General features: G+C 40.8%; 1 protein-coding gene across 3 annotated transcripts in view; it reads left to right on the forward strand.

Moving 5' to 3' along the window:
* RTL9 (retrotransposon Gag like 9) overlaps window positions 1-22,125 on the forward strand; it is a 203,329-nt gene that overhangs the window by 115,378 nt on the left and 65,826 nt on the right. The gene's annotated exons all lie outside the window — the stretch shown is intronic.

The following is a 22,125-nucleotide window of genomic DNA, read 5'->3' on the forward strand; positions in this document are numbered from 1 at the left end:
CTAAGACACATAATTTTTTTATTGTTGTTCAATTACAGTTGTCCCCATTTTCCCCTCTTTACTCTCCTCTGCCTTACCCACCCCCACCTTCCACACTCAGTTCTCCCCCACATTGTTCTTGTTCATGAATTCTTTATACATGTTCCTTGACTTGACCCTTCTTCTTCTTTCCACCATCATCCCCTTCCCCCCTCCCCTTTGGTCATTGTTAATTTGTTCTTTATTTCCACATCTTTGGTTCTGTTTTACTCCTTTGTTTTGTTGATTAGGATCCACTTACAGGTGAGATCATGTGGTTTTTGTCTTTCACCACCTGGCTGACTTCACTTTGCATAATGCTCTCAAGTTCCATCCACGGGCTGCAAAGGGTAGGAGTTCCTTCTTTCTTTCTGCTGCTTTTTTCTTATGTTACATCCATTTGGAAATTCATTTTAGCATCCCTTAACTGACTACAAATGCATGCTATTTTGAGTTCTCCTTTGCACCCCTGTGCTATGTTACTAGCTTCCTCATAAATGAGTTAAATAAAACCTCCAACATATGTTTATTTAAAACAAACAATGGCCAAGTTACATTGCTCTTGTAAAGGAGGATTCTTCTAGGAATCATCCCCTCTTTTCTTCTCATCCTCCCTCCCCTGGCATACACTGGCCTGAGAGCTACTTCCTATGAGGCTACACTCACACAGCAGAGAGCCAAGGGCAAGAATGCTGATCAGAGGATGAGGAGGCCCGCAGCCCCTTGAGAGCTTTGGAGTGTACATTGGATATGGTAGATGATCCATTTACTCTTTCCTAGTTTCTGTCCCTTTACCTGGAAAATGGAATCTATAAACTGCATCACAAAGTTGCTTCTACATCTTACTTGACCTTCAGGGAGAGCGGGCCATCCCTCTTAAATCCAGTGAGCATAAACAGAACAGTTGGGGGCTGAGTGTGATTCATTCAGCTGTCTCAGGCCCACACTCCAGCTCATACTCCCAGGCTCATACTCCCAGATCCTGAGCTAGTGACTGGGATCTACAACAATGCAGCACTGAAGAACCTGCACAATTAAAGGGCACCTTCCAGATAACTGCAGGGATTTAGGCAAAGCATTTTGCCTGAAAGGTGGAAAATGCATGGGTTGCTTCAGGGGTGCTTTGTTGCAATTAGCTTAAAAGCTTTGGTGTAAGCCCAGAACTGGATTTCCTTCTTGGGTTTCCTTTAAAATCCTAGGCCAACCCAAGGCCACAGCATTTGGGGCCTTTATATTTTCCCTAGCCTGGTGGGAAGGTGCTTTTGTCTCAAGGCCCATATTACAGAGGAAAGCACACAGGGCCCTATTTGCTGGATTTTTTATGTTTCTTAAATTTTTTAATTTAATTATTGTTCAAGTACAGTTTTCTGTCTTTTACTCCCATCCCAGCCCACCCCCCAGTGCTCCCCACCTCCCTCCCATTTCCACCCCCCCTTAGTTTCTGTCCATGTGTCCTTTATACTTGTTCCTACTGGATAATCAGGCTGTGAATCAGAGAGATCTGAACTCCTGTCTTCCTTTTTCACCAGGGCAGAGAAGGTGGACTTTTTCCCCTTCTTTCTCACTGATGGCAATGCCCAGATTTAGGAGGGCTTACCTTGTACCTGGCAGTGTATAAGCACTTTGCATGCACAACAGATGAGGGAATGGAAGCTCAGAGCATGGAGGTGATTTGCTCAGGGTCACACTGGTAGTAAGTTGGTAGAGCCAGAAGTCAATTTTGAGACTGCTTGTTTCTCGCCCAATTTCAATTACACAATCCTATGCAGCTTTGAGAGAAAGGAACAGATGAAGGAGGGAGAGGGTAATTTGCCTGTGCCTCCAGAATGGCCCAAGGAAGCTCAGGAATCTCCTGGAAATGAGGATTAAGTGGTCCTATCTGAGATGCTCAGGGCACTGGAAGAGCAGCCCACAACACATTACAGTAGTTCCTACTGTGGAGGGCTTTCTACTTGCCTATCCACTGACTACAGCAGCAGAGGTCACAAAAAGAGAACTCCAATGTCCTTCTAGTCTGGGGTGGCTCCTGTCTGCAGGGATAATGGAAGGCCTTTCAAGCAGAAAGTTGCTTTAGACAAACAGGGACAGATTAGAAAGAGCATAGACAGACAAAGTGGACCTCTGTAATTTTTTAGGGAGATAATATCTAAGGGCCTTTTCTACATTTAGAAACCCTGACTGGTCTGTTTTATGCTCCCTATGCCCTGAATCAAAACACAGGGCATTCAGTATTTTTTCATATGTATTTTTTGCCAGAATGAATGGTGTTGAAACTAGGTTTGTCTCTAATAAAACATGCTTTAAAATATTTATTATGAAAAAATTTTGAACACACACAAAATAGAATAGTATGACTCCCTATGTACCCATTGTCCAGATTCAATAGTTATCAACACTTTTCATGTTAACTTTATTTATCTCCCTTTTTCTCTTTTGTACTTGTTCTTAATATTCTGAAGGAAACCCCAGATGTTATATCATTTACTTCTACACACTTCATTTTGCATCTCAAAAAATTAGGGATATTTTCATATACAATGACAAATTATCATTGCCCTTGGCCAAAGTAATAATTTTTATAAAGCTATGCTGTTGATAATAAAGATCCAGTCAGAAATGAAAGATACACCAATTGACATAAAGAACAATTTACAGGGAAACAACGGTAGAGTGGATAAAGTCGAGAATCAAATCAATGATTTGGAACTTAAGGAAGCAAAGAACAACCAATCAGAACAACGAGGACAAAAAATAATAATAAAAAAGAGGGCAGTGTAAAGAGCCTCTGGGACAAGTTCAAGTGTTCCAACATTGGCATCATAGGGGTGACAGAAAGAGAAGAGAAAGCACAAGAAATTAGAAATCGATTTGAAAAAATAGTGAAAGAAAAATCCCCTAATTTGGTAAAGGAAATAGACATGCAAGTCCAGGAAGCACAAAGAGTCCCAAACAAGATGGACACAAAGAGGACCACACCAAGACACATTATAATTAAAATGTCAGAGGTTCATCATCACATCATTACTATGTGAAATGTTAAAGGAACTTATTTAAGAAAAAGGTTGCTGGATGGGAGAGGGTGTAGGATAATGGGTGAAGAGGTGAGGGGATTAAGAAGTATAAATAGGTAGTTACAGAATAGCCATGGGGATATAAAGTATAGTGTAGGAAATGGAGTAGCCAAAGAACTTATACTCATGACCCATGGACATGAACAATGGTGTGGCATTGCCTGAGGGAGTGGGGGGAGCTGAGTGGAGGGAGGCAAAAGGGGAAAAACTAGGACAACTGTAATAGCATAATTAATAAAATATAATTTAAAAATATAAAACACATGCTATTGAGCACTACAAAGTACTTTCTCCATCTTACTTTCTTTCACAGCCCCCAGTAGAAAGTATTTCTCAGGCATTTGCTCTTGTTCCTCCTCTGACCTGGAATTACAGTTTCATTTGTTTTGGCTACTCACAGTATATCCTTTTAGATAAGCAGGGGGCCAGGGTTCCCTGTCCCTGTTTTACAAGGCCACATACTCAATTACTGGATGATGAATGAAACCCCAGCACCAGGGCTGGGTCTATATGGCCCCAAATACAGTTCGAAAGGAAATTATGTGAAGGGACTCCTTGCCTGGGGACAGTCCTGCATTGTTTCTGTTGTTGTAGTAGTCCTTACCTCAGCAAATTCGTTCTCTGGGGCAGTTCAATCATGGCACATTGGGACAGCTTGAGTGATGGGATCAGTGAGACTTTTGGGTTTGTTCTCCATCTGATTGCATTGCAGCCGCCACCTACCGAAGCCACACCTTGTGGCCTTTCTCTTCCTCTACCTCTGTTTCTAGAACCAATTGCGAGGTGGGGCTCATCTCTCCTCTCTTTCTAGGCTCAAACTTGCCTTCTGCCAATGCAAAAGACTCCAAGATCATCCACAGGCTGGAGCAGGACAAAGTCCAGAAGCAGCAAAACTAGTTCCACTGCTTTTCTGTCCTTGCTCTTTTCTCGTTTCGGAAACTTCTTAGGTGCCTGGGCTGTCCTGAACTTGGCCTCTATTTCTAATTCCCCAGACCCCTTTCACACTCCTAATCTCCCACCTGCATATCCCAGATCAGTCTCTCAGAGCCTGGCTTTCCAAAATAAAAACTGGCTTGTGGGAGAGGGAATCCTTGTTGTTGGCTAATGGAGGATGGACCAGTCTAGTCCAATTCGGACAACAGAAACCACTGAGTATTTAAGGAAGAAGGAATTCAGTGTGGGGAATTGGTTACCCAGCTGACGAGAGAGCTTTAGTGCCAAGGTGAAGACAATGAGGCTACCAAGAGGTTATCCATAGCAGGGAGCTCCTATGCTAGAACCTAGGGGTTGGGTCACTTGGTGGAAACTGGAGCCACAATAAACCTGTTCAGCACTGCTGGAGCCTCAAAAGACAATCACTCCTGGGAACATCACAAGAGGGAGAGAAATACATTGGATTCTCTCTTCCTTCTGTTTTTCCATTGTCCTACCTGTGCTTTCCCTTCAGAGTCTAGGAACCTCTGAGCCTGCAAGGGTCAAATCATCCCCTTGCCCTTCCATCCCTCTCCTGTTGCAATATAGAGCAGAGAAGGGAAAAGAAAGGAATGGATTTGGTGGTAAATAAGGTTGAGACCAGCATGGACCTAATGGCTGAATACCTTTCTGTCCCTCTTCCCACTAACTTATTTTATATATCAGGATCTATCTGGAACAGTGCTTTTACCTACAGCAGAAAAGAAAAAAAAGTTTTAAGTGTAAGGGTGGAGTGGAGCATGAAACTGCATCCTTAACTATCTACCTGAAAGTCTTATCCAGATTCGATCCAGTTCTTTTATTTTACCTCCCACTGCATGCACCCCTGCCCCCTCACACATGTACATGCAGAATCCAGTAAAATTAGGTGAGCCAATTTAATTTCTGGCAATGTGTGACACATGCATTGGCTCCCTGGACAGTGTAAAACCAACCTTTTTGCCTGCAGGGCTTCAGCTTAGCAGCAGGACTCTGAACTGCCGTGCTGTCATCCAGGTGAGCCTGCTGGCATAACAGTTCAGAAAGCATACCTACTCATTCCTCAGGTGTTCTACAGCTTTGAATGTGTAGGTGAAGGGAGATGCCTGGGAGGGAAAAAAGGAAGATACCAAACTCCATGCTTTCCCACATCTTACCTCATTTAATCTTCGCAGTTCCTCAAGGTAGTTGCCCTTTTGCCCACTTTGTAAACATAAACTTTTTTTTGGAATGATTTTAGATTTACAGAACATTTGCAAAGACCGTACTGAGTTTCTATATATTCACCCAGTTTCCCCTGATGTTAACATCTTACACGACCATCATAGGTCCATTTTTGCAAATAAGGAAACTGAGGCTCAGAGAGGTTTAGTGAGGTGTCCAAAGTCATACAGCTAGGACTCAGCAGAAGAAAGAGACATAAATCCAGGTTAGTCTCATTGCATTACAACAGTAAGTTGAATTATTTGTTTTCATCTAGTTAAGTGGGAAGTCACTCTGAACCTGAAATCCTTCACTTTACCTTGTAGTTGGCTTGTAAATATCAGAGAGCAGTTCTTCCATAGAGACTTGTAATCTTTGCATTGAAATATACATCTGAGGCCATTTAATTCAGGGAAGGCAAGTAAGATTCATTTCATTTGCCAACTTTACTTAAGCAGTAGAGGCTATTTGGGACCCAGTGGTGAGGATGATTCTAAGTCCACATGTTTGTTCACTAGGAAAGACACCTGATTACTAATGCCTGTCATGGATGTCAAAGAGGAGGGTGGTGGAACCCAGGTGACATATTATCTATCCCTCAGCAAATCTGTTCATTTTACAAAGTAACTGAGACTCAGAGAGGGGACAATGTCTTTGGTTCATTAGTGATACAGCTAAGAACAGAACCGGTGTTCCTGACTGATGGTCTTATGTTCTTTCTGCTTTATAATGGACTCACAGTAATAGTCATAACAACTACCACTTAATTGAGCATGTACCCATTGCCAGTCATAGTGCTAAGCACTTACACTTTCCATACTTTATCTTTAATCTTCATAACAACCCTGCAAGGCAGGTATTTTTAGCTTTGTGAATTTAAACAAAAACTTACTAAAGAGTCACAGCAGTTGGCCCCAGATGGTGTGACTCAGTGGATTGAGCACTGGCCTGCAAACCAAAGGGTCACATGTTTGATTCCCAGTCCAGGGCACATGCCTGGGTTGCAGGCCAGGTACCTAGTAGGAAGTGCATGAGAGGCAACCACACATTGCTGTTTCTTTCCCTCTCCTTCTCGCTCCCTTCCCCTCTGTCTAAAAATAAATAAATAAAATATTTTTAAAAAAGACTCACAGCGAAAAAGTTGTAAAGCTGGAGTGTAAAGAGAGACTGATCTGGTTCCAAAGCCTATACAGGGGCTCTCATTTCCTACAAATATGAAGTTGAATTTGTTCTCATAGCCTACATAAGGTGGAGATGCCCCTTGTCCCATTGATTTGGTTAAGGTTCAACTGTGGTGCGGGAAAAAAATCATTTTCGTTTTTACTAATTTTCTCAAAAAGATTTGTTTGTAGGCCCTTACCTTGATGGAGCTGATTTCATTGGGCTGTTTCATGTTAGATGTGTTAAAAATTGACATGTGAGGAGAGGTGATGTGAAAGGTGACCTGGTTCACTTACAAATAAGTGATTAATATAACCTCATTGTGATGCTCATCTGCATTACTGATTATCTCACTTGAGAGGCTCAGAAAAATAACAGGTCAGACAATAAAATCCATGCTAGCCTAAGACTAGGATCTAAGAACATGGATGAATGAGAAATAATCAGAAGGTAATTAACTAAGAGGGAACTCTATGGAATTCCAAGATAATTTTAAAATGATTCTTTTCTAACCTAAGAATATCTGACATTATTAGCAAATTAATTGGTAATGAATAGGGTAAGGAAAAGAGGTTAGTTAAGTAGAATTACTAAATAAAACATTTTAAAAAAAATTGACCGGGTTAGAATTACAAAAGAAAGACATTCAATTCAACTGACTTCATTACAGCAATTCAACATTGATTAGGAACATATTATGTGTGTGGCTGTGGCCGCTGTACTTAGGGGAAATATAAAGAGATTATTCTCTTCCATCCTGACAATCTACTGAATAGATACCCATCCAAGCTTGGGCAGAATAATAAAAAATCTTTTATGCACAGATATGGGTGCAATTCATAAAATTGCTTCTGTTGAAATAGCATTCATTATATGCCACTGTATACATATCTTGTATGCCAGATGTTACTGTTACTATCCCACTAAATGTCCAAATAGCATAGGTGCCTCAGTAATAACAAATGAATTAATTATCTATCTATATTTTCTTCAATTGCCAAAAGTATTCTAAATATGAGGAATCCCTTTCTTAAAGGCCCGCATGTGGCCTTACTTACTGTTTATGACCACTGGGTCCTTTCTAAGTGTTTAATGCCCATGTCACACTGGTTACTATACATTTTGGGTATTATCTACTGCAGTGTAATATCTCACCAATCCTTACTATTTCTGCTCCAACTAAATCTGTCATATTGAGTTTCTTAGCATATGCCATCCCTTTACCTGGAATACACTTTCTTTCCTTGTCTGCCTAATGATTGCTATTTGCCCTTCAAGTTTGATGTCAAATACCTTCTCTGTGAACTTTTTCAGTACCCTCAAGTGCCCCACTAGCCCTCCTATATCATATAATGAATTCAATCATATGGCAAGAGTGTGTTGGGCCTGTGCCCACTAGAATGTGAACTCTTTGAGAACAGTGACTGGTTTGTTTATGTCTGACTTTCCAGGGCATAAAGGAGGAAGGAATTTGGGGCTTATGTGTTGAATGAATCAATGAATGACCTAGTCCTTACTTATTTTCCATTCTATTTCTAGGGCTTTGAAACTTGGCATCCCTTTTCTTCCAAGAGGTAGTGAAAGCAGGGTAGATGAACTTGATATTTAATGAGTTTGTACTAAGTACTAGGCATTGTGCTGAGAATTTTATACAATCTCATGCCTGAAGTAACTGTTTTTTATGTTCATCTGCATTTTGCAGATGAGGAAATGGAAATTCAGAGCACTGACTTGCCCAAAGTTATGCAGTTTAGTGGTCCTAAAACCAGGATTTAAACCTACGCTATTGATCTCCAAGGCATGCACCATTTGTTCCTCTCCTCATTTGTATTTATGGAGGACATGGGGAGCTCAGGGTAAAATGGTCATATAAGTCAAATTTGTCTTCCATGTCTTCAGACTCCCAGTGTATCTTATAGACTTATTGCCATAGGGTCATCCACTGCCACCCCTGCTATGGATGCTACAGGCCACCCATTCTACTGAGCGCTCCATCTTTACCAACTCTTCTAAGATCTTGAAACAGGGTAGGCTTTTCTCCTGGCCTCTGCACTGTCCTAACCTGCAAAACACATATTTACATTTTAATGATGTCCTTCCTCAACTCAATCTTTAACCCAAGAGCAGATGGTCCCTCTGGGAGCACTGTGGGTGATTCTGTGTGTGACGATGGGGATGGTTTTTTTGGGGGGGTCCTCTACCAACATACACTAGGGAGGTTCCATCTGCAATTAAGAGGTGCTTGGCCCTTTCCTCAGATGGCTGAGGGCTCTGGGGTCAGACCAGTAGGTATTTGAATCCCAGTTCTACTATTCACTGACTGTGTGATTTGTCACAAATTACTTAACCTCACTGAGCCTCAGAAAATTGATCTAATAACAATTATATGAATATAATGATATATCCTTGTAAAAGGGACATAATAATAGTTCTCATCTTCTATAGTGGCTGTGAGAATGATGTGAGATGCACAACTACAGTGCCCAGTACACAATAAGCACTCAGACTTCTGGCCAAGATGGAGGCATAGGTGGATACACTGTGCCACCTTACACAACCAAAAGGACAACAACAAATTTAAAAATAAAAACAACCAGAACTGCCAGAAAATTGAATTGTATGGAAGTCCAACAACTAAGGAGTTAAAGAAGAAACATTCATCCAGACCAGTAGGAGGAATGGAGATCAGCAGCCAGGGTGGAGAGGACTCAGGGCAAGGTGGTGGCTGGAGGACTGGGGTTGGTGAGGTGGTGGCTGTTGGAGCAGGATGTCCCACATTCATGTGTGGATAAACTGGGAGGAACAACTGGGGAGTGAGACAGACCTGGCAACCCAGGGTTCCAGCCTAGGGAAATAAAGCCTCAAAACCTCTGACTAAATAAACCTGTGACGGTTGCAGCAGTGGTGGGAGAAACACCCAGCTTCACAGGAGAGTTCTTTGGAGAGAACCACAAGGTACTAGGATGTACACAAGCCCACCCACTTGAAAATCAGTACCAGAAGGACCCGATTTCCTTGTTGGTAGTGGAGGAAGTGACTGAAAGTTGGCCGAGGACAGAGCAAGTGACATTGTTCTCTCTCAGCCCCTCCCACATGTGCAGTGCTAAAAGGCAGCTACATGGGTTGCCCCCTGGCAATACCTAAGGCTCCATCCCTTACTACCTAGCAGGCAAGCCCAGATTTTTAAAAAATGTCCCAAATGAAAGAAAAGATCAAAGCTCAAAAAATACAACTAAGCAACAAAGAGATAGCCAATCTATCAGATGCACAGTTCAAAACACTGGTAATCAGGCTGCTCACACAAATGGTTGAATATAGTCACAAAATAAAGGAAAAAGTGAAGGCTATGCAAGGTAAAATACAGGAAAGTGTACAGGGAACCAACAGTGACAGGAAGGGAACTAAAAGTCAAATCAACAGATTGCACAAGAAGTAAGAAACAAAATATTCAGTCAGAACAGAATGAAGAAACAAGAATTCAGAAAAAATGACGAGAGGCTTGGGAATCTTCGGGACAACTTTAAATGTTCCAACATCTGAATCATAGGGTTGCCAGAAGAAAAAGAGGAAAAACAAGAAATGGAAAACTTATTTGAAAAAGTAATGAGGGAGAACTTCCCCTCTGGCAAAGGAAATAGACTTCCAGGAAATCCAGCAAACTCAGAGAATCCCAAAGAAGTTGAACCAAAGGAAGTACACACTGAGGTGCATCATAATTACATTACTTAAGATTAAAGATAAGGAGAGAATATTAGAAGGAGCAAGAGAAAAGGAGACAGTTACCTACAAAGGAGTTCCCATTAGACTATCAGCTGATTTCTCAAAAGCAACCTTGCAGGCAAGAAGGGGCTGGAAAGAAGTATTCCAAGTCACGAAAGGTAAGGACGTACATCTAAGGTGACTCTAGCCAGCAAATTTTCATTTAGAATGGAAGGACAGATAAAGTGCTTCCCAGATAAGGTCAAGTTGAAGTAGTTCATCATCACTAAGCCTTTATTATACAAAATGTTAAAGTGACTTATCTAAGAAAAAGAAAATCAAAAGTATGAACAGTAAAATGGCAACAAACTCACAACTATTAACAGCAGAACCTAAAAACAAAAAGAAACTAAACAACTATAACAGGGACATAATTACAGAAATGGAGATCACATAAAGGGTTATTATAGGGGAGGGTGGGAATGGGGGAAAAGGTACAGGGAATAAGTAGCATAAATGGTAGGTACAAAGTAGACAGGGGTAGGTTAAGAATAACATAGGAAATGGAGAAGTCAAACAAATTATATGTATGACCCACAGACATGAACTAAGGAGGGCAGGAATGTGGGTGGGAGGGGTGTGCAGGGTGGAGGAGAATAAAGGGGAGGAAATTGGACATCTGTAATAGCACAATCAATAAAATATATATAAGAAAAATGGGAGAGGAAAGATGGCACCTAGGTAAGAGGGAGTGGATTCCACTTCCCCCTACACAAAGGAGAAAAACCTGGCTGATCTATGGAGGAACAGAGCAGACAGCCACCAGTACCACAGCATATATGAAAACAGGAGACCAAAAATTGTAGCAGACATTGCAAAACCAGATGGTAAGGAGAATGCTTCAGGACAATAAGGGCCCAGGCATCAGCGCGGGGAACCAGGGAGGAGACTGTACTACTGAATCTCACAGGTATTTTACCAGAGAAGTTCACACCATAAACCCAGAGATCAGAACAGATCAACTTAAGAAACTGAGGCTAAGAAGAAGAGTTTCACAAACAATGGGAACACAAAGAAACAATCCCCAAATGAAGGGAAAGGAGGAAGCCACAGAGAGAATGCTAAATGAAATAGAGGCAAGTCAACTATCAGATACTGAGTTCAAAGCAATGGTTATGAGGAAGCTCCATGAGCTCACAGTGAATTACCAGAAACTACAGGGAAACTACAATGAACTCACTGCAAACTATATCAACATGAAAAAAGAAATAGAAACAATCAAAAAGGGCAAAGAGGAAATGAAGAATACAATATCTGAACTGAAAAACAAAATAGAAGGAATCAAAAGCAGGACTGATGAAGCAGAAGATAGGATCAGGGAGCTGGAGGACAAAGTAGAAAAAAAAAAAACATCCAGAAAGAGCAAGAAAAGGAAAAGAGGCTCACACAGAATGAAGAGGGATTAAGAAAAATACAAGACAATATGAAATGTAATAATATCCAAATAAAAGGGACACCAGAAGGAGAAGAAGAAGAGAAAGGGATAAAAAACCCTATTTGGAAAAGTAATGATGGAAAACTTCCCTCATTTGATGAGAGAAAAAGTCACACACATCCAGGAATCACAGAGAGCCCCAGTCAAGAGGAACCCAAAGAGGCCCACTTCAAGACACATCATCATTAAAATGGCAAAATTTCAAGATACAGAGAGAATCTTAAAGGCAGCAAGGGAGAAACAGGAAGTAACATACAAGGGAGCCCCAATAAAGTTAGCTACTGATTCCTCAATGAAAACACTCCAAGCAAGAAGAGAATGGCAAGAAATATTCCAAGTAATGAGAACCACAGGCCTGCAACCAAGGCTACTTTACTCACCAAGGTTCTCAATCAAGATAGAAGGCCAAATAAAGAGCTTCCAAGACAAAAGAAGTCTAAAAGAATATGTCTCCACCAAACCAGCTCTGCAAGAGAGGTTAAAAGGACTGCTTTAAGGAAAGGAAGGAAAAGACAGAGACAGAGAGGAACACAGGTACAAAAATGGCAATGAATAAGTACCTATCAATAATAACCTTAAACATAAATGGATTAAATGCTGCAATCAAAAGACATAGAATAGCTGAATGGATAAGAAAGCATGACCCACACATATGAGGCCTACAAGAGACACACCTCAGGACAAAAGACCTACGGAGATTAAAAGTGAAGGGCTGGAAACAAATTTTCCAAGCAAAAGGACACGGGAAAAAAAACTGAGGTAGCAATACTCATATCAGACGAAATAGACTTCAGAAAAAGGGCCATAAAAAGAGACCCAGAAGGTTACTTCATAATACTCAAGGGAAGAATCCATCAAGAAGACACAAACATTGTAAATATATATGCACACAATGTAGGAGCACCAAATACAAAAAGAAAATCTTAGAGAATTTCAAGAAAGATATTGAAAACACAATTATAGTAAGGGATTTTAACACCCCACTGTCAAAATGGGATTTTAACACCCCACTGTCAAAATGGGAAAGACCTTCCAAACAAAATATCAACAAAGATATTGTGGCATTGAACAATGCCCTAGATGAAATGGACTTAACTGTTATGTATAGAGCCCTTCATCCCAAAGAAGCTAAATACACATTCTTTTCAAATGCACAGGGAACATTTTCAGAGATAGACCACATGATAGGACACAAAGTGAGCCTCAACAAATTCAAGAAAATTGATATCATACCAAGCATTTTCTCTTACCACAAGGGACTGAAACTGGAAACCAACCCCAAAGAAAAAAACCCCAAACACCCAAAAGTTTAGAGCAATACAGGCCTACCTAAAAAGATAGAAACATTTCAAACAAACGACCTAACCCTATGCCTACAAGAACTCAAGGAACAACAACAAAGACAGCAAGGAAGGAAATAACCAAGATCAGAGCAGAATTAAATGACATAGCAACAAAAAGCACAATTCTAAGGATCAATGAATCCAGGAGTTGGTTCTTTCAAAAGATAAACAAAATTGACAAGCCTTTAAGCAGGCTCATCAAGAAAAAAAGAAAGAGGACCCAAATAAACACAATAAGAAATGAAAGAGAAGAGATTACAACTGACACCACAGAAATACAAAGGATTGTAAGAAATTACTATGAAGAATTGTATGCCAAGAAATTTGAAAATGTAGGTGAAATGAACAAATTTCTATAAATACATAATCTTCCAAAACTCAGTGAAGAATAAGCAGAAAGTCTGAACAGACCAATAACAGCAGAAGAAATTGAAGCAGTAATCAAAAAACTCCTGACACACAAAAGCCCTGGACCAAATGGTTTCACAGGAGAATTTTCAAAGCATTTATAGAAGAGGTAACCCCTATCCTTCACAGACTATTCCGAAAAATTCAAAATTTTGGAAGACTCCCAAACTCTTTTTATGGAGCCAACATCATCCTAATCCGAAAATCAGATAAAGACACAACAAAGAAAAAAAACTTCAGGCCAATATTGCTGATGAACATACATGCAAAAATCCTCAACAAAATGTTGGAAAATTGCATCCAAGAATACATTAAAAAGATCATACACCATGACCAAGTGGGACTCATCCCAGGGATGCAAGGATGATTCAGCATTGGCAAATAAGTAAATGTAATACACCATATAAACAATAGCAATGGAAAAAATAACATGATTGTATCAATAGATGGGGAAAAAGCATTTGATAAGATATAGCACCGATTTATGATAAAAATGGTCAGCAAAGTGGGAATAGAGGAAGCATTCATCAATATAGTAAGGGTAATATATGAGAGATCTACAGCCAACATCATACTCAATAGGCAAAAACTAAAATCTTTTACACTAAGATAAGGAACAAGACAAGGTTGTCCACTTTCACCACTTCTATTCAACATAGTAATGGAAGTCTTAGCCACAGCAATCAGAAAAGAAAAGGAAACAAAAGGCATCCAAATCAGAAAGGAGGAAACAAAACTATCAGTGTGTGCAGATGACATGATAGTGTGCATAGAGAACCTTGTAGACTCTACCCAAAAAACTGCTTGACCTAAGAAATGAGTTTAGCAAAACAGCGGGATACAAAATCAATATCCAGAAATCAAAGGTGTTTTTATATACCAACAATGAAACAGTAGAAGCAGAAATCAAGGAAAAAAATCCCATTCGGTATAGCAAAAAGAAAAATAAAATACCTAGGAATAAACCTAATTAAGGAGGTAAAAGACCTGTACTCAGAAAACTACACAACACTGAAGAAAGAAACCAGGGAAGACAGAAACAAATGGAACATATACCGTGTTCATGGATTGGAAGAATTAACATTATCAAAATGTCCATACTACCTAAAGCAATTTACAGATTCAATGCAATCCCTATTAAAGTACCATGGCATATTTCACAGACATAGAACAAGCACTTCAAAAATTTATATGGAACCATAAATGACCCCAGATAGCTGCTACAATTTTGAGAAATAAGAGCAAAGTAAGAGGGAGCAATATACTTGATGCCAAACTGTATTATAAAGCCACTGTAATCAAAACAGCCTGGTACTGGCATAAATACAGACACATGGACCAGTGGAACAGAACAGAGAGCCGAGAAATAAACCCAAATCTCTAAGGGCAGTTAAGATTCGACAAAGAGGGCAGCAACATAAAATGGATTAAAAATAGCCTCTTCAAAAATGGTGTTGGGAGAACTGGACAGCTACGTGCAAAAAATGAAACTCAAGCACCAACTTATAGCATATACAAAAATAAATTCAAGATAGATAAAAGACTTAAATATAAGCCGTGACACCATTAAAGTCCTAGAGGAGAACATAGGCAGGAAAATCTCAGACGTCTCACACAGCAACATTTTTTACTGATATGTCCCCTAGAGCAAGGGCCATAAAGGAAAGAATAAACAAATGGGATAACATCATAATAAAAAGCTTCTGCAATGCTAAAGAAAACAGTATTAAAATAAAAAAGAACCAACCCTATGGGAAAACATATTTGCCAATGATATCTTAGACAAGGGTTTGATCTCCAAAATATATAAACAACTTACACGACTCCACTCTAAGAAGACAAGGAACCAACTAAAAAAAAGGCAAAGGACTTGAAAAGATACTTCTCCAAGGAGGACATACAGAGGATCCAGAGACACATGAAAAGATGCTCAGTATCGCTAGCTATCAGAGAGATGCAAATTAAAACCACAATGAGATACCTCTTCACACCGCTCAGAACGGCCATCATAAACAAAGCAACAAACAAGTGTTAGAGAGGTTGCGGAGAAAAGGGAACCCTAGTGCACTAGTGGTGGGATTGCAGACTGGTACAACCACTATGGAAAACAATATGGTATTTCCTCAGAAAATTAAAAATGGATCTGCCTTTTGACCCAGCAATTCCATTGCTGGGATTATACCCTAAGAATCCTAAAACACCAATCCAAAAGAACCCATGCACCCCAATGTTCATAGCAGCACAATTTACAATAGCCAAGAGTTGGAAGCAACCTATGTGCCCATCAGTAAATGAATGGATCCCAAAACCATGGTCTTGACTTCCGCCAAGATGGAGGCATAGGTGGAAACACCTTGTTGTCCTCGCACAACCAAATCTAAAAACAATAAAGTTTTAACAATAATAAATGCAATCAAACCACACAGAAAATCGACAATACAGAGTCCAAAAACAATGAAATGCTCAGCTAAACCAGTAAGAGGCGCGAAGCCAGCAGCAGAGTGGGTTGGCCAAAAAGATCCCTGACTGGGTGGTGCGCAAGCAGCTGAAGGTGCGGATCCCAGGTGCGGGCTAGCTATGGGCGGACACAGGGAAGAGGTGCGTCTGGCTGTTTGCGGTCAGTCAAGCATTTGCGTGCAGATAAACCAGTGAAGAGGCGAGCATTGAGACCACACGGTGCAGGGTGGTGGGCTCCCACATTTCCGCTCAGTAAACAGTTGGGGGCGAGTGGTGGGACGGACTGGGCGAGCAGAGAGGACCATCATTGCTCCCTCTCTGACCCAGCCCCCACCTACAGCATCACAACCCAGCGACCTGGGAAGGCCCCACCCTGGTAAACAACTAAGGCTCCGCTCCTCATACTTAACGGGTGTGAACAGACCAAAAATGGCTCAAGAACAACTCAGAGCCCCAGAGCCCATAAATCTAAGTGATCAAGAAATTGCCAGACTTTCAGATGCGCAGTTCAAAACACTGGTGATCAGGATCCTCACAGAACTGGTTGATTTTAGCCACAAATTAGAGGAACATATGAAAGCTAAACTAATTGAAATGAATGGTAATGCACAGGAAAGCAATAGTAATGGAAAGGAGACTGGGACTCAAGTCAAGGGAGTAGACCAGAAGGAAGGAAAAAATGACCTAACAGAAAAGAATGAAGAAACAAGAATTCAAAAAAATGAGGAGAGGCTTAGGAACTTCTAGGACATCTTTAAACATTCCAACATTCGAATTATAGGGGTACCAGAAGGGGAAGAGGAACAGTCATGAGTGGAAACCTTATTTGAACAAATGATAAAAGAGAACCTCCCCATTCTGGCAAAGAAAATAGACTTCCAGGAAATCCAGGAAGCTCAGAGAGTCCCAAAGAAGTGGGACCCAAGAAGGAACACACCAAGGCACATCAGCATTACATTAGCCAAGATTAAAATGAAGCAGAGAATCCTAGAAGCAGCAAGAGATAAGGGGACAGTCACTTACAAAGGAGTGCCCATCAGACTGTCAGCGGATTTCTCAAAAGAGACCTTACAGGTAAGGGGCTGGAAAGAGGTATTCCAAGTCATGAAAACCAAAGACCTACATCCAAGATTGCTCTATCCAACACAGTTTTCATTTAGAATGGAAGGGCAGATAAAGTGCTTCTCAGATAAGACCAAATTCAAGGAGTTCATCATCACCAAGCCCTTATTATATGTAATGTTAAAGGGACTTATCTAGGAAAAAGAAGATAAAAAAGATGAACAGTGAAAGGACAGCAAACTCAGTTATCAACAACCACACCTAAAACAAAGGCAAATTAAGAGGACAGCTAGATCAGGAGTGAACCATAGAAATGAAGATCACATGGAGGATTAGCAATGGGAGTGGGAGAAGGAGAAAGGGGGAGAAGGTACGGAAAATAAGTAGCATAGACAGTAGATAGAAAATAGATAGGGGGAAGGTAAAAATAGTCCGGGAAATACAGAATCTAAAGAACTTGAGACACGTGTTCATGAACTAAAGGGGGGGATGGTGGGGGAGGCGTGTGCAGGGTGGAGGGGAATGGAGGTGGGGAAATAGAACAAATGTAATGGCATAATCAATAAAAAAATGTTTAAAAAAAACCCATGGTATATTTACACAACGGAGTACTATGCAGCAAAAAGAAAGAAGGAGCTATTACCCTTTGTGACAGCATGGATAGAACTGGAAAGCATTATGCTAAGTGAGATAAGACAGGTGGTGAAAGACAAATACCATATGATCTCACCTTTAACAGAAACCTGAAGAACAAAACAAAGAAGCAAAATATAATCAAAGACACTGAAATAGATACCAGGCTGACTGTGTCCATAGGGGAGAGGGGAGGGAATTTCAGGGGAAAGGGGAAGGTTTTATAGGCACAAGTGTAAAAGACACATGGAAATAAACTAGGGTGGGTTGAAATGGGAGGTGGGGAAGGGCTGGGTGGGTATGCTGGGATGGGAGTAAAAAGCAGAAAACTGTACTTGAACAACAATTAAAATAATAAATAAATAAATATATGGAACATGTAGAAAAGAAACAAAAAATAAGCACTCAAGAAAAAGGTGTTTCCTTAAATCGGTTTTACTAGTTTTCTGACTTAACCTCTCCTCTCTCACCATCCATGTTTCTCTTTCACCACTACTTCTGCCCTCAGTTCTCATTCCCTCTTTGTACCATCAAGTCTTCTTTTTTCCAAAATATCCTCTTTCTTTCCCAGTATTCTCTACCTTTGGCAGAACTATGTCTCAGGCTTTCTAGATCATTCTTAATTCCAGATAGTATCTTCTGATATCTGTCTATACAACCAGATTTGAATTCAGAAAACACAGTCCATTCCTTTGAGGACTGTTGCCACAGTCCACCTTACAAAAGGAAGGTGAGGACTCTCTTGGTGGCTCCATATTATAATCTGATGGGCACTGAGAAGGCTCCCCTCTGTCCAGGTATCTTTTTTTTTTTTTTTTGCCTATGAATGATGTCTCAAACTCTGCATGATTCTTTTGAATCCATTGCAAGGGGTAGTCTAAAGGCACCTTCTTTTCAGAGCCTTTCCTTTCAGGAAGAGGAAAGTGAAGCATCTGAGGGAGCTGACTCCCCTGGGAAGAGGAAGACCAGAGTGTGGGGTGGGGCATGGGAGTGTGGAAAATCCTCGAATGCAGGCTCTGGCCCCAGCTGGGTTTTGCTTAGGGTGTTGCAACAGATGTGTGCCTTGGAATCACTAAGGTTGGGAAGCCAGGCCTTGAAGGGAGTGATTGTAGGCAGAGCTCACCCTGAAATGATGTGGGCTTGGAGTCCCAGAGGGCAGAGAGGAGAACCAGTGTGGAGGGTATGTCTTGGTAGGGGGATTTCTAAAGCTGAAAAAAGGGCCTTAGTTTCTTTAGGTGTAGGTGATGTTTGCAGGTGGTTAATAGCAGAAAATAGCCCCTAAAGAGGGTGTCCTTTTTCAAATTGTAAACAGAAGGAGAACAAGCTCAAAGACTTGTCCCTTTTTTTCAGGAAGCAAACAACTTCTGCAGGTGTGTGGCAGTGTTCACTGGGTGTTTCCCTTCAAGGAGAGCTAGCCCCCCAGTGAAGCTACTTGGCTGGTGGAGGGTAATTGTGTGTTCCCCCAATCCATATAACTAGGCATTCAAGTGCCCCTCCCTGTAGGCAGTTGAACTTTGTTTATTCCTTGCCAAGTTCTACCATCCTCTGGAGTAGGTGTGAGAGAGGCAGCAGAACATCCATTTTTCTGCCTATCCCATCTTCACAGAATGGAGCTTTAAAAGCAAGGCCAGACATGGGACCCAGCACGGTAATTCCACTCCACTTTGCAAACCCCATGTGAGTATGCTTATTCTCCAAATCCATGTGTGGGTGTGCTCATAGGGACTATGGTGCCAAATATGTGAAATCTTTATAGCAATAGCAAAAAAACATTTATTGGCCATTTGGTTAATTCTTCTGAGACGCATTGCCAGGGGCCACTTTATATGTAGGGCCCAAAAGTGATATCGACCTGAGAAGCAATGAGGAGGCTCCCTTTGCTTTACACAGACACAGCCACATTCCTCAGAACTTGTCTATGGTACCAAGACAGCAGAGTGGGGGCAGGTTAGAACACTAGAGACACATGTGCTGCCCATGCCCAGAAGTCCCCTGTCATTCTGAACTCTTAGTGCTTGGCCAGACTTTCCTTACAGGCATCTATAGTCCCATATCTATCATTTCAAAATCAAGCCCTGGCTGGTGTAGCTTAGTGGATTAAGCGTGGGCCTGCAAACCAAAGTGTTGCTGGTTTGACTCCCAGTCAGGGCACATGCCTGGTTGCAGACCAGGTTCCACTTGGGGGCACACAATAGGCAACCATACATTGATGTTTCGCTCCTTCCCTTCCTCTCTCTCTAAATATAAGTAAAAATAAAATCTTAAAATAAATCTGCAAATCTCTGAAAACTGAGAGCTTTTTGTATGTTTATGGAAAACTCATTTGGTGACAAAACTCAAACTGGCATGAGACTATTTATACTATAAAGACTATAAATTTTATAGTCTTTACCACACCCTGTTTGAATATTCATGTGTTTCTGTTCAGCAATATTAATGTTCTTGATGATTGGATGCTGTCTCAGACCCCACTGGAGATAATATGTAATATTACACTATAGGCATCCTCTTGCCTTTTTAAATTCCAAAGTATTCTCAATTTCTCCTATTTTAGAATGCATCCCACTGTCTTTTAATTATCTATTTGGCGTATTTCTCAGCCTGTGAACTTCTCCAGTGCCTAATACACAGTCCGTCAGGTGGCTAGGGTGCTACCCATGTTTTAAGAATAAAGAAAGTTACACAATGGAGTACTATGCAGGAGAAAGAAAGAAGGAGCTCCTACCCTTTGCAACAGCATGGATGGAACTGGAAAGCATTATGCTCAGTGAAGTAAGCCAGGCGGTGAAAGACGAATACCATACAATCTCACCTTTAACAGGAATATAATCAACAAAACCAACAAATAAGCAAAATATAACCAAAGACACTGAAATGGAGAACAGGCTGACAGGGACCAGAGGGGAGAGGGGAGGGAATTTCAGGGGAAAAGGGTGAAGGGTTTGCAAGAACAAGTATAAAGGACAAATGGACAATAATGGGGGGGGTTGCATGGAAACAGGAGAGAGGGGGAAAGGGCTGGGGTGCAGGTCTGGGGTGGGGGGAAAATGCTGAAAACTGTACTTGAACAACAATAACCCCCCACAAAAAAAAGAACAAAGAAAGAATGAATGGTATTTAGTATTTAAGGGGACTTGTTATGAAGTTCTTTCTTACATCTAACCTAAAGTGCCTCATGCTGCCATTCATTTATTCTGTGCCCTCACTAGCATGGAAGAACAGCTTGTTCAGCCTCCTTTGTTTTCTCCCTCTTGGAGTTAAATTGTCCTTATAATCCTAATACCTTTTAAAATTTTGTTGAAGTTTTATTTATTTATTTTTAGAGATAAGGGAAAAGAGGAAGAAAGAGAGGGAGAGAAACATCAATGTGTGGTTGCCTCTCACATGGCCCCCACACTGGGGACCTGCCCCACAACCCAGGCATGTGCCCTGACTGGGAATCAAACCAGCGACCATTTGGTTCGCAGCCCGTGCTCAATCCACTGAACTATACCAGCCAGGGCCTTAAAACCTTTAACCTCTTCTTCTAGATTCTCTTTTCCAGTTTGTCTCAATTGCCTTCATTGCTGTCTTCTGAAGCCTTTACAGGTTCTCTCATTCCAGAATTGTGATCTAGTGCTTAGGATTAGGCTGCAGAGCTCAGTTATTACACATAATAGACCTCTCATTTCTATGGTGAGCTTTTCCAATCGGTTTCATTTGGCTGGGCTAAGAAGCTTTGCCTTTTAAAATACACTCACAGGTCAAATTCAAAAGGCCAAGAGTGACTTTCTCCTGAGCATACTGGTTGGTAAAATGAGGGGGAAACAGCATTATCTGACTATATGAAACTGTAATTGTAGGAGGTTGAGAGCAACAGGTAACACATGTAGTGAGAAACTGCATACAAAAAGCACTGTGGATAATTACAGTGACCACAGTCTGTCATTTTTACCTCAGGAGAACCAGCCTCATTTGTGCTCATCGTGTGGGCCTTTTATCTAACAATGTTGCTAAAGGCCATTTCTGACCACTTACTTCCCATTAAATGTGGGGAGTGACACTGACTTAGTGTGGGTTATTGCAAAATCATTGGATTAAGTTAAAACTCCTCTGTAATTAAGCCTGTTAGACTTCCTGTAATTCACAATTTTTTGTGGGCAAAAGTAAAAACGTTTGACTCAGAGGCAAAATGTATTGTATTAATAACCAGGAAACAACAAAATACACACAGTAGCATTTTCAGAAGCAAATTCTGTCATCCACATTTGGTTGGAACTGCCATAATGCTTTCTCATAAAAACCCAATGTTTCCTTTTGGGGTGGCAACTATACAATACATACTGTGACAAAGATTCAGAGATACATTTTTCAGCAGTTAAATTAGAAAAATCTATTCAGATATGCTTGTGGCTTCTCCCAAACATGAGTCAGAGCCTTTTGTGGGGTTTTGTATTCATGCATTTTCTAAGAGGCAGTGTTGGGTTTTTACATACGAGTCATTCTTTATGAAAAGGTCACATTATAATTTTTCTATCCTTTCTTGTGTTGCTAGACCTCAGGGAAGGAGATGCAGGATGCCAAATTGCAAATGGAGGTTGTAAAAAGACAGATATTGAAATTGAATGACCAAGAGCTCCCAGAG

This window comes from Artibeus jamaicensis, unplaced genomic scaffold (genome assembly GCF_021234435.1).
Source record: "Artibeus jamaicensis isolate MK-2021 breed Jamaican fruit bat unplaced genomic scaffold, CSHL_Jam_final scaffold_461, whole genome shotgun sequence".
Taxonomy (NCBI): Eukaryota; Metazoa; Chordata; class Mammalia; order Chiroptera; family Phyllostomidae; genus Artibeus; species Artibeus jamaicensis.